At 44.9% G+C, this 8,407-nt stretch overlaps 1 pseudogene; it reads right to left on the bottom strand.

Moving 5' to 3' along the window:
• Window positions 1-1,534: 1,534 nt before the first annotated feature.
• On the bottom strand, window positions 1,535-8,127 carry LOC119376927 (uncharacterized; annotated as a pseudogene).
• Between the last annotated feature and the right edge of the window lie 280 nt (window positions 8,128-8,407).

An 8,407-nucleotide genomic window follows, 5' to 3' on the forward strand; every position in this document is an offset into this window, starting at 1 on the left:
ACGAACGGGACGACAAAAGGCCGCCATTTTGTCGTCCTGTTCGTCTTTCTTCTGTGTGTGTACTTTTTACTAGCGGCAGTATGTCATACAGCCGGCAATACCAACTAAGCCAAGAAGTTCTCCTCAAGAAAAGATATTAGTGTTTGTTGCATGTTTGGAAACGCCACCAAAGACTACCAAACAATGAAACATTTGTAGCGAAGCGTTCGAACTTGGTAATGGGTCGTCCTCTCGAGCACCTTCTAGTAGGTCGCCCTCTTCGGCTCGAAGAGAACGCAGCTTGCGCTGAGAGTCGGCCCCGCCTTGACTGTCGCTGTATCGTCGAGTATCTTCGCCGCTAATAAACCTCTTTATAATTTGGTGGAGGTGCGGGGCGCAGAAGTGGTGTTGTCACCGCGAATGCTCTTCTGCCGCTCTTGGTTATGCGTAGTGAAGGTCTTGGAGAGCTCACGACACTCCTCATCACATTGATTACATACACTTAGTTCTTGCATCGCAGCGTGGCTGAGAATGCTTGATACATATGACGTATCCGCTAGTAATAGTTTGCTGATTTGGCCGAGTTGGTTACCCTTGTGCATCACTTGAACCCGCGCGAAAAAAACTAGGACAGGAAAGGAGAGGGAACAGAAACAGGAGAGCGGTAAAATGCTAGTCAGTCAGTCAAGAACATTATTGAAAGGTCCTGGGGAGTTTAAGCCGCCGGTGTATCCACAAGGGACACCCTAACTGCAGCTACCGTAGGCGATGCCCGAGTCGGGAACATAATATTTTTCCCATAGAATCATATCAGCTAGTGTCCTTTCCAAAAAAATTATAAATCAACAATTCAAAACTCGAAGGGAAATTCAGCAAATACAGTTCCGTTTACGAGATACTGTTAAGGGCAAAGCACACGGTTCTATTTCGCGTGCCATCCCATGTCTGACGCGGCGGTGCGGTAGACGGAACGGCGACGTTTCGTCGTACCGGACCGCCCGATCGCACGTTGAGCATGCGTCCAGTCGGGTACAGTTTATCGTCGCCGGATCGTACCGTAAAGAAACTTACCTGCTACGTTTCCATGAGGCTCGTTGACCATGTATCTTGCGAAGGTAATTTTGTGGCGCCGAGACTCCACGGGCCCGCGTGGTGCGAACACAACGTTCGCACCACGCGGGCCCGTGGAGTCTCGGCGCCACAAAATTACCGTGAACACATTTAGTTTCACGTGTACGACGGATCATGAGCTGTGTTATTACAAGAGTTTTCGAAGCTGTGAATTAACATACAAATGTTTAGGAAGGTCTTTGTCTTTTTGTGTATCTAAGCGCTACAGGTGATGTAGGTAGGTAACGGGTGAATATAATGGCCCACGTTATAACAGTGTACTTGTTTTGAAATCATCATGGCAGCTTAGGAAATTGTGTCGCAGTTTCTCAGAAATGTACACCAATTGGTATATGTACTGCTGAATTGGTTTCTTAAACGACCGGTTAACGGCGGTGTTAACACCTGGTTGAAAAGCGATGTTCTAGGTCAGCATGAGATCATCTTGTTTCTTTTTTCTCATGAATTTTATTGCCTACGACGATGGTGCTTGGTCATCAGCATTCTTGATGATTTCTTTGACGACTTGGGTGATGATAATCCTTTCGGTCGCAGGAGGGGCCTCGTAGTTGGCAAGAGAGGCTTTGGGAGACGAACCTCGTCGCATTCAGTCCGATACGAGTGATCGCACACGTTCACCGTGCGGTTGAAGTGCAGTCCATCAGGGCATGCCATGAGTTTTGGAACGCCCTGCGTTAAAAGGCAATGCCTGTTGAGCTTTCTCGGGAAATGTTTCATCATCATCATCATCATCATCATCATCAGCCTGTCTACGCCCACTGCAGAGCAAAGGCCTCTCCCATGTTCCGCCTATCAACCCGGTCCTGTGCTTTCTGCTGCCACGTTATATACCTACAAACTTCTTAGTCTCATCTACCCACCTAATTTTTTGTCTCCCCCTCACGCGTTTGCCATCTCTTGGAATCCAGTCAGTTACCCTTAATGACCACCGGTTATTCTGCCGACGTGCTACGTGCCCGGCCCATATCCATTTCTTCTTCTTGATTTCAACTATGATATCCTTAACCCCCGTTTGTTCCCTGACCCATTCTGCTCTCTTCCTGTCTCTTAAGGTTACACGTAGCATTTTCCTTTCCATCGCTCGCTGCGTTGTCCTCAATTTAAGTTGAACCCTCTTTGTAAGCTCCAGGTTTCTGCTCCGTAGCTAAGTACCGGTAAGATGCAGCTGTTATATACCTTCCTCTTGAGAGATAGTTTCTTACATTTGGGTAAAGGTAGGCTCAGAAATAAAGCTTTTTCACCTAGATCAAGACCGAAGGACACAGGGCCTCAAAGCTTGCCACTGCAGTCGTTCTTTCGGATACCCCTTCTAAAATTATTGCACTGGCAACGTTGTTGAGCCTCTCTCTAGGAAGTGAAAGTTGTGGCTGAAATCTGATTGCCTTTGTTATGCGATATATTAATAGTACACGAGCTTCTCATGAGGGATGGATAAGCACAACCATTAGCTGGCATGCTTAGTATAGGTAAATGAAGCAAGTGCCAATCAACATAGACAAGGAATATCAATTCAGCGTAAAAATAAATATCCAGCAATTAAAATTTCGAAAGTCAATGTGCAAAGCGGGTTCTGGGTGCATGATTTGTTTGTAAACAAACAGAAGTGTTGATAAATATGCAATATGCTGGCAGACACATGGAGAGAAAAAGTGAGTCAAAAAGGAGTCAAAAGTGAGTCAGTGCGACACTTCTCAACGAGTATGTCTACCATAGATATTTAAATAAACGCCTTGTGCCTCCTTCTGAAGTATGTGCTTCTTGCAGAATCTCTCACGTTGACTATCGTATATCTTACAATAGGCCAATTTGTGACGTCTGCGTTGACAACAATATCGTCCCTGTGAATGGAAATGGTGGAGGTAACGAAATGTTGCATGAAAACCTTCTGTGGTTGCCGAACTGAACGGTCAGATCGACTCATGTTGAGTACGAGTTGAAGGAGATCTTGTCATCCTGACAGAAGAAGACTGCGACCAATATGTACGCGGAAGAGAAAATAATTCGCGTGCTTTAAAAGCATGTATCTTGTTAATTCCTCAAAATTCAAATGCTTACCTTTAGCAAAAACACAAAAGCGTGCAAAAGTTCACGCTTACAACACGTCGAGCAGAATATACAATAAACTAGTTTAATACCTTGAAGAAGCCTATAAATGAATAATAGTAATTTTATAATAGCCCTGTCTAAGGGCTGACAGTATCAGTAAATAAATAAATAAATAAATAAAAAATAAATAAATACATTAATTATTGAAAAAGCTGATATATATTTATCGGTGGTGCGGTTCGAACAAGGCCGCTAGAAGTTGCGACAGGCTACCAGCGTGATACACCTGAAGGCAGCATGATTATCAGTGCCTTTCTACTGTTTCTGATAAATTCCAATTACATCTTCTGTGTTACTCTTGAAGGTTTCGACATTGTTTTGTGCTTGGGCTGTTTAGCACGCAGCTTGCAGACAATGGTTGACCGGTTGACCGAACACTTCAAAAAACGACATCTTTAACATTCGACCAGTTTCGGAAGTTCTGTTGCTTTCATCGTAGTACAGTTGGGTAGCATCAGTAGTATAGAATATGACGCTGGCCAACGTGAAGGGTTCAGCTCAGTTGTTGTGATCGCTGAACTTTTCATAAGAGGAAAAACTTAGAAGACGCTTGAGCTTTGCCTTCAAGGGTAGAACGCGATGGCGTGATCGGGCTCCGTGCGCATCGCCTTCTCAATTGCTAGCCTCGCTTCCATTCTCGGTGCATGCCTCAAGCATGCCGCAAGAAAACGAACGTCCGTGCGCCTAACATTGGCCATTCCGAACTATTTTAGAACGCCAACTGCAGGTAAAGTTGCGCTCTGCCCACTACGTCATAAGTTTTTCGTTCTGCGATTTATCGAAGGGTCCGCTACGCGTCCGTAAGGCGACATGCTAACCTACGCGGCTGCTCACTTTGTTGATGCTTTTGCTGCTGCTGATGGTTAAATATGCCTTAACGCTTTGCAATGGGTGCGCCTGTAAAACACCCACTGATTGCGCAATTCACACGTTTTGACGCCTGGCACCATTGCGCTTGTGCCACGCAATATTGCATGCGTTAATGACACTCCCTCCACTATATGACATTCATAGATTGTTTTTTTTTCCGAAGCACGTTTAAGGAATAATGTAGCTCCGTAGTAAAACATTTGCTTTCCACGCAGTAGACCTGAGTTCTGTTCTCATTCGAACCGAACTTCTTTATTATTGACTTTAGTTGTACCTTTATCGATCTTTTGCTCACGGGGAACGCTGATTTTTCGCTCACAACCAACGACGCCGACACCGACGGCAGAATTTCTGAGAAGCGAGCTCTTTAACGCTATAGCGTCAAAATGAGTATTCAACGTTGGTGCATTCTGTACAACTGAAGACCTTCGGGTCACGTTGCCGAGCAACAGCGGTGCAGGTGACCAACAGAGGCAACGGCGTCGGTGGGTCTGCTCTGTCGATCACGATGGCTGGAGGCGCGTGAGTTTGAAGCTCCAGAATGGAAGCTACGGTGGTCTCCAGTAACAAACTATCGATTGATAAGAGCTTTGTTTGCGTTGCGGTTCCGACAACACCGCTGCCAGTTGGAATGGCGACCAAGTAAGATGTACCGTCTAATAAGGCAGCAGCGACCAGCGGTGCGAGCAGAGCATCGGCAATGCGGCTAGGTATTTATTTTTTTATCTTTTATTAAGTAATGCTGTCAATCCCGTCTGGGATTTTTACAGCAGTGTGTTTATATAGAGTATACACAAGAATACAATAGAGTGCGCAAAAATATGCAATAATTTTTAGATAAGGTTACAAAAAATAATGATAAGAAATCATAATTAAGCTACGGTATTATGTAGTGCAAGAGAGATAACGCAAGAGAGCTTTGTCTCTGTAACATATGAATACTGAGAAAGATAATGACACGAAAAAAGAATGGAAAAGGCAAGCACATGAAATATCAAATTGATAAGAAACATTTACCATGTTACATCACAACTTTCAAATATACAGGTCAGAGGGACAATGGTAAACACAGTAGTGATAGCGTCGCTAACGCGTTGCTGAAAGCACGGTTTGACCAGCAAGTTTTACAAATTTGTTAACAGTGGGCTGTGCGACCACCGTCTCGGCTAAAGCGTTACCCTCCCGAACAGACCGCGAAAAGAATAAGAACTAAACGTATTGTTCGCGCGAAAGTGTTCTTGGAGTGTGAGGTGATGCTTACGACGGGTTTCGCTGGAAGTGTTGAAGGAAATATAGGTGTTTGAATCCAGTTTAATACCCGTGCCACACGGGCACAGAAAATGGCATTTGCGTCCTAATGCCTTCAGATTTAATGCCATTCGCGCGGTGCCACACGGACGAACGAAATGGCATTCGCCCAAATGCCATTCGTCACCTAATGCCATCGCCAGAACTCATTCCACTGAGAAATGCATACTCTCGACGGCACAGCTGACGAAGTGCGATATACCTAAGTTATATAAAACGACATCCTATTCAGCTAAAAATAAAGTTTTCACGTCTTTTATTTACACTAATCACTTACACAAGCGCTTCAAACGCTGTATTTTGGATGCGACAGGCGCCAATTTCTTTTTTACGCTGTGGATCGGACTAGTATTGGCTTCGGTTGCTACGGTCAGCTGCAACGTCGTGAAACAAAGCAACGAACTCAAGCTAAAGGCAGTGTAATATGCTTATTTCTACATTTAATTATTCTCGGAGGTATATGAAGCTTGTAAACGCATGTTTATCTTTTTATAACTACTCAACTATTGCTCACTACAAAAGATCCTGCGATCGACATCATCAAGTCAAATGTCATTCAGTTTGGACGTGTAGCAGCTCCGCCGAAAAAAATGTCATTCGGGAACTGAATGCCTTCACTACCGAATGTCATTTTCTGTGCCCGTGTGGCACGGGTGTAACATTGTTATTCAGGATGAGATACGAAAATTTGAGTCGGGACAGCATCGCATGACTGGTTAGCGTGTGACAGCATCTGCGTAGGCGAGTCCATGCGCCTATATATGTTACATATAAAACGCGCGGCTTGCGCTGGACAGCCTCAGTAGTAGCAATATGATTATGGGTAGACGGGAACAATGCCACGCTCGCATTGAGACAGGGCGTAAAATCGTCACATAGGCCAAAAGGTTCGCTTCCCTTGTAGAGTTTCGAAAGACCCCGTTTAGAAACACTAGCTCTCGCATTGCTTTGTTTGTGCAAGTATAGTCAGTTGTGAGGTATAGTCGTGCCCTCGCACGGACCGTGAGTCTGACGATCAAGGCCGGATGGTTCGCCAGGCTTGATCAGGCCTGTCGTTTGTAGGCGGGAAAGAAGGCTCAAGGGAAGTTTCTGCGTTTAATTTTAGTACAGGTCCTCTCATTTTTGTTAAGCTCGCAGCTACTCTTACCTGAGAGCACACGTAGAATGTGGAGCAGTTGTAGATGTTAGGAAAGTACGTGACATCATCGCCCTTGTGGTCCACGACAGGACACACCACATGTTCGTCGAGAATGGCCGCCGAGAGACCCGCCACAGCGACGACCAATGTCACAAGAACTGGGACGATCACTTTCGTCTGCATGGCTGGAATTTGGGTTTTCCTGCAGAAAAGTAGAGACCATCGGGTTGTGAATGCCGTACTCAGCGTTGCGAACAAATAGACGTTCAGGATAAGTGCACCTAAAAACAATACTTTGGAATGAGTTAGAGCTCCTGTAAGAAGCGTTAGACCATAAAACATGGTTATTCGCTGAGCTAAAGAAAATACTGCGTCTCGATTTCGAAGTTAGATCAACCATGTAAGTAACGTTATGAACTATGCACAGTAGAATCGCAATTATGCAAGGAGGAGGTAATCGAGTATTCTGAGCACTTGAGCTCAACTTGAGAAAGCAGCAGTGTATAAAATATATAGGAGCACCTGTACTGTGTGCTCTTCTAATCATTTTAACCGTATGCCGATGCGTTTGATCACCTCTTAATCTCCTAATACATGACCCCTAAACGAGTAGCCCCACTGGCCACCCTGCTGAAAAAATAGGCAGCGTGACATGAACTATGTTCATTGTGTACGCCTTGTTAGGTTTCTTTACACAGCGAGCAGCCTTTCTCTCGTTGGGAAATGTACAATAAGGGATTTACACCATGAAACAGAAAAAAAGCACGGGAAGAGGGAACTGGTTGGAAAAGACGGAAAAGAAGAGGCTAGAGGAAGAGGAAGAAGAGGCCAGGACGAATGTAAATAAAATGGCTGAAAGCAAACTGCTTTCTTTGGAACATTATATTTGGCGCAGCCGACAGTTCTTTTGGATCACTACATATCCCAACTACCAACTAATCCCAACTATCCCAACCTATCCCAACTACCAACTTGGTTGGAGACCTATCCCAACTACCAACTAATCCAAGCACTTACGTCAAATATGACATAAAGTAAGTCACTTCCGAAAAAAAGCACGGGAAAGAGTCTTTACATAGAGGGGCATTCTTTTCGTGCGTCGATCTCCGTTTTTTAGCAGTGGCATTTAAGCGATACCAAATTTATGACACGCAAGAGTTACATCGTAAAATACGCGTCGTATTGAAGGCCATTTTTTTGGCATAGAGTCCATTTCATTTGATTACTAATTGACGTGACCTATCACGCATGCAGTGGAGTCAAATGCGAGAGGACCACAAAGGTATGCTATTAGAATGAAAGTGGAATAGCCATTTATAAATTATCAAAAAAAGTGATACGTTGCTTATTTGTATTAATTTGCTGCACACCGCACCGCGACCTAATTATGATTTAGGGTGCGATATGTGCCTGAGTGGCAGTGGTACGAAGACATATTCTTACGCGGAAAGTAGCCTGACCACCTTAAAGTGATACACTTAGTTTAGAAGAAAAGGGTGGTGGGGGTGTGTTTGTCTCTACTCACTCAGCGCTGGTCGTACAGGTGCGTGGTAATCGAGTGTGCCTCAGTCGGTTCTGACCAGACGTCTTATGTGCTGCGTCACAGCCTGCCGACGAGCAGTTTATGAGACTGAGCGTTGATAAGCGGTCCACGGCACCATTGGTCTGACGGTTTATATTGGCGCCTCTTGTGACGTCACGACCACAACATATGTCCGTACAGCAGTGACCCACTGCAGAGTGACAGTTACATCTGAGTTTCCCATGCCGCGATTGCTCTACTTGGCAGAAGCCGCTGGTTGACAGTTATTGCTCGTGGCAGTTGTTTCAAGTTGCTTCTTTCTTCGTTCGAGGAATTCAAGAGAGGGTTGTCTG

This window comes from Rhipicephalus sanguineus, unplaced genomic scaffold (genome assembly GCF_013339695.2).
Source record: "Rhipicephalus sanguineus isolate Rsan-2018 unplaced genomic scaffold, BIME_Rsan_1.4 Seq280, whole genome shotgun sequence".
NCBI lineage: Eukaryota > Metazoa > Arthropoda > Arachnida > Ixodida > Ixodidae > Rhipicephalus > Rhipicephalus sanguineus.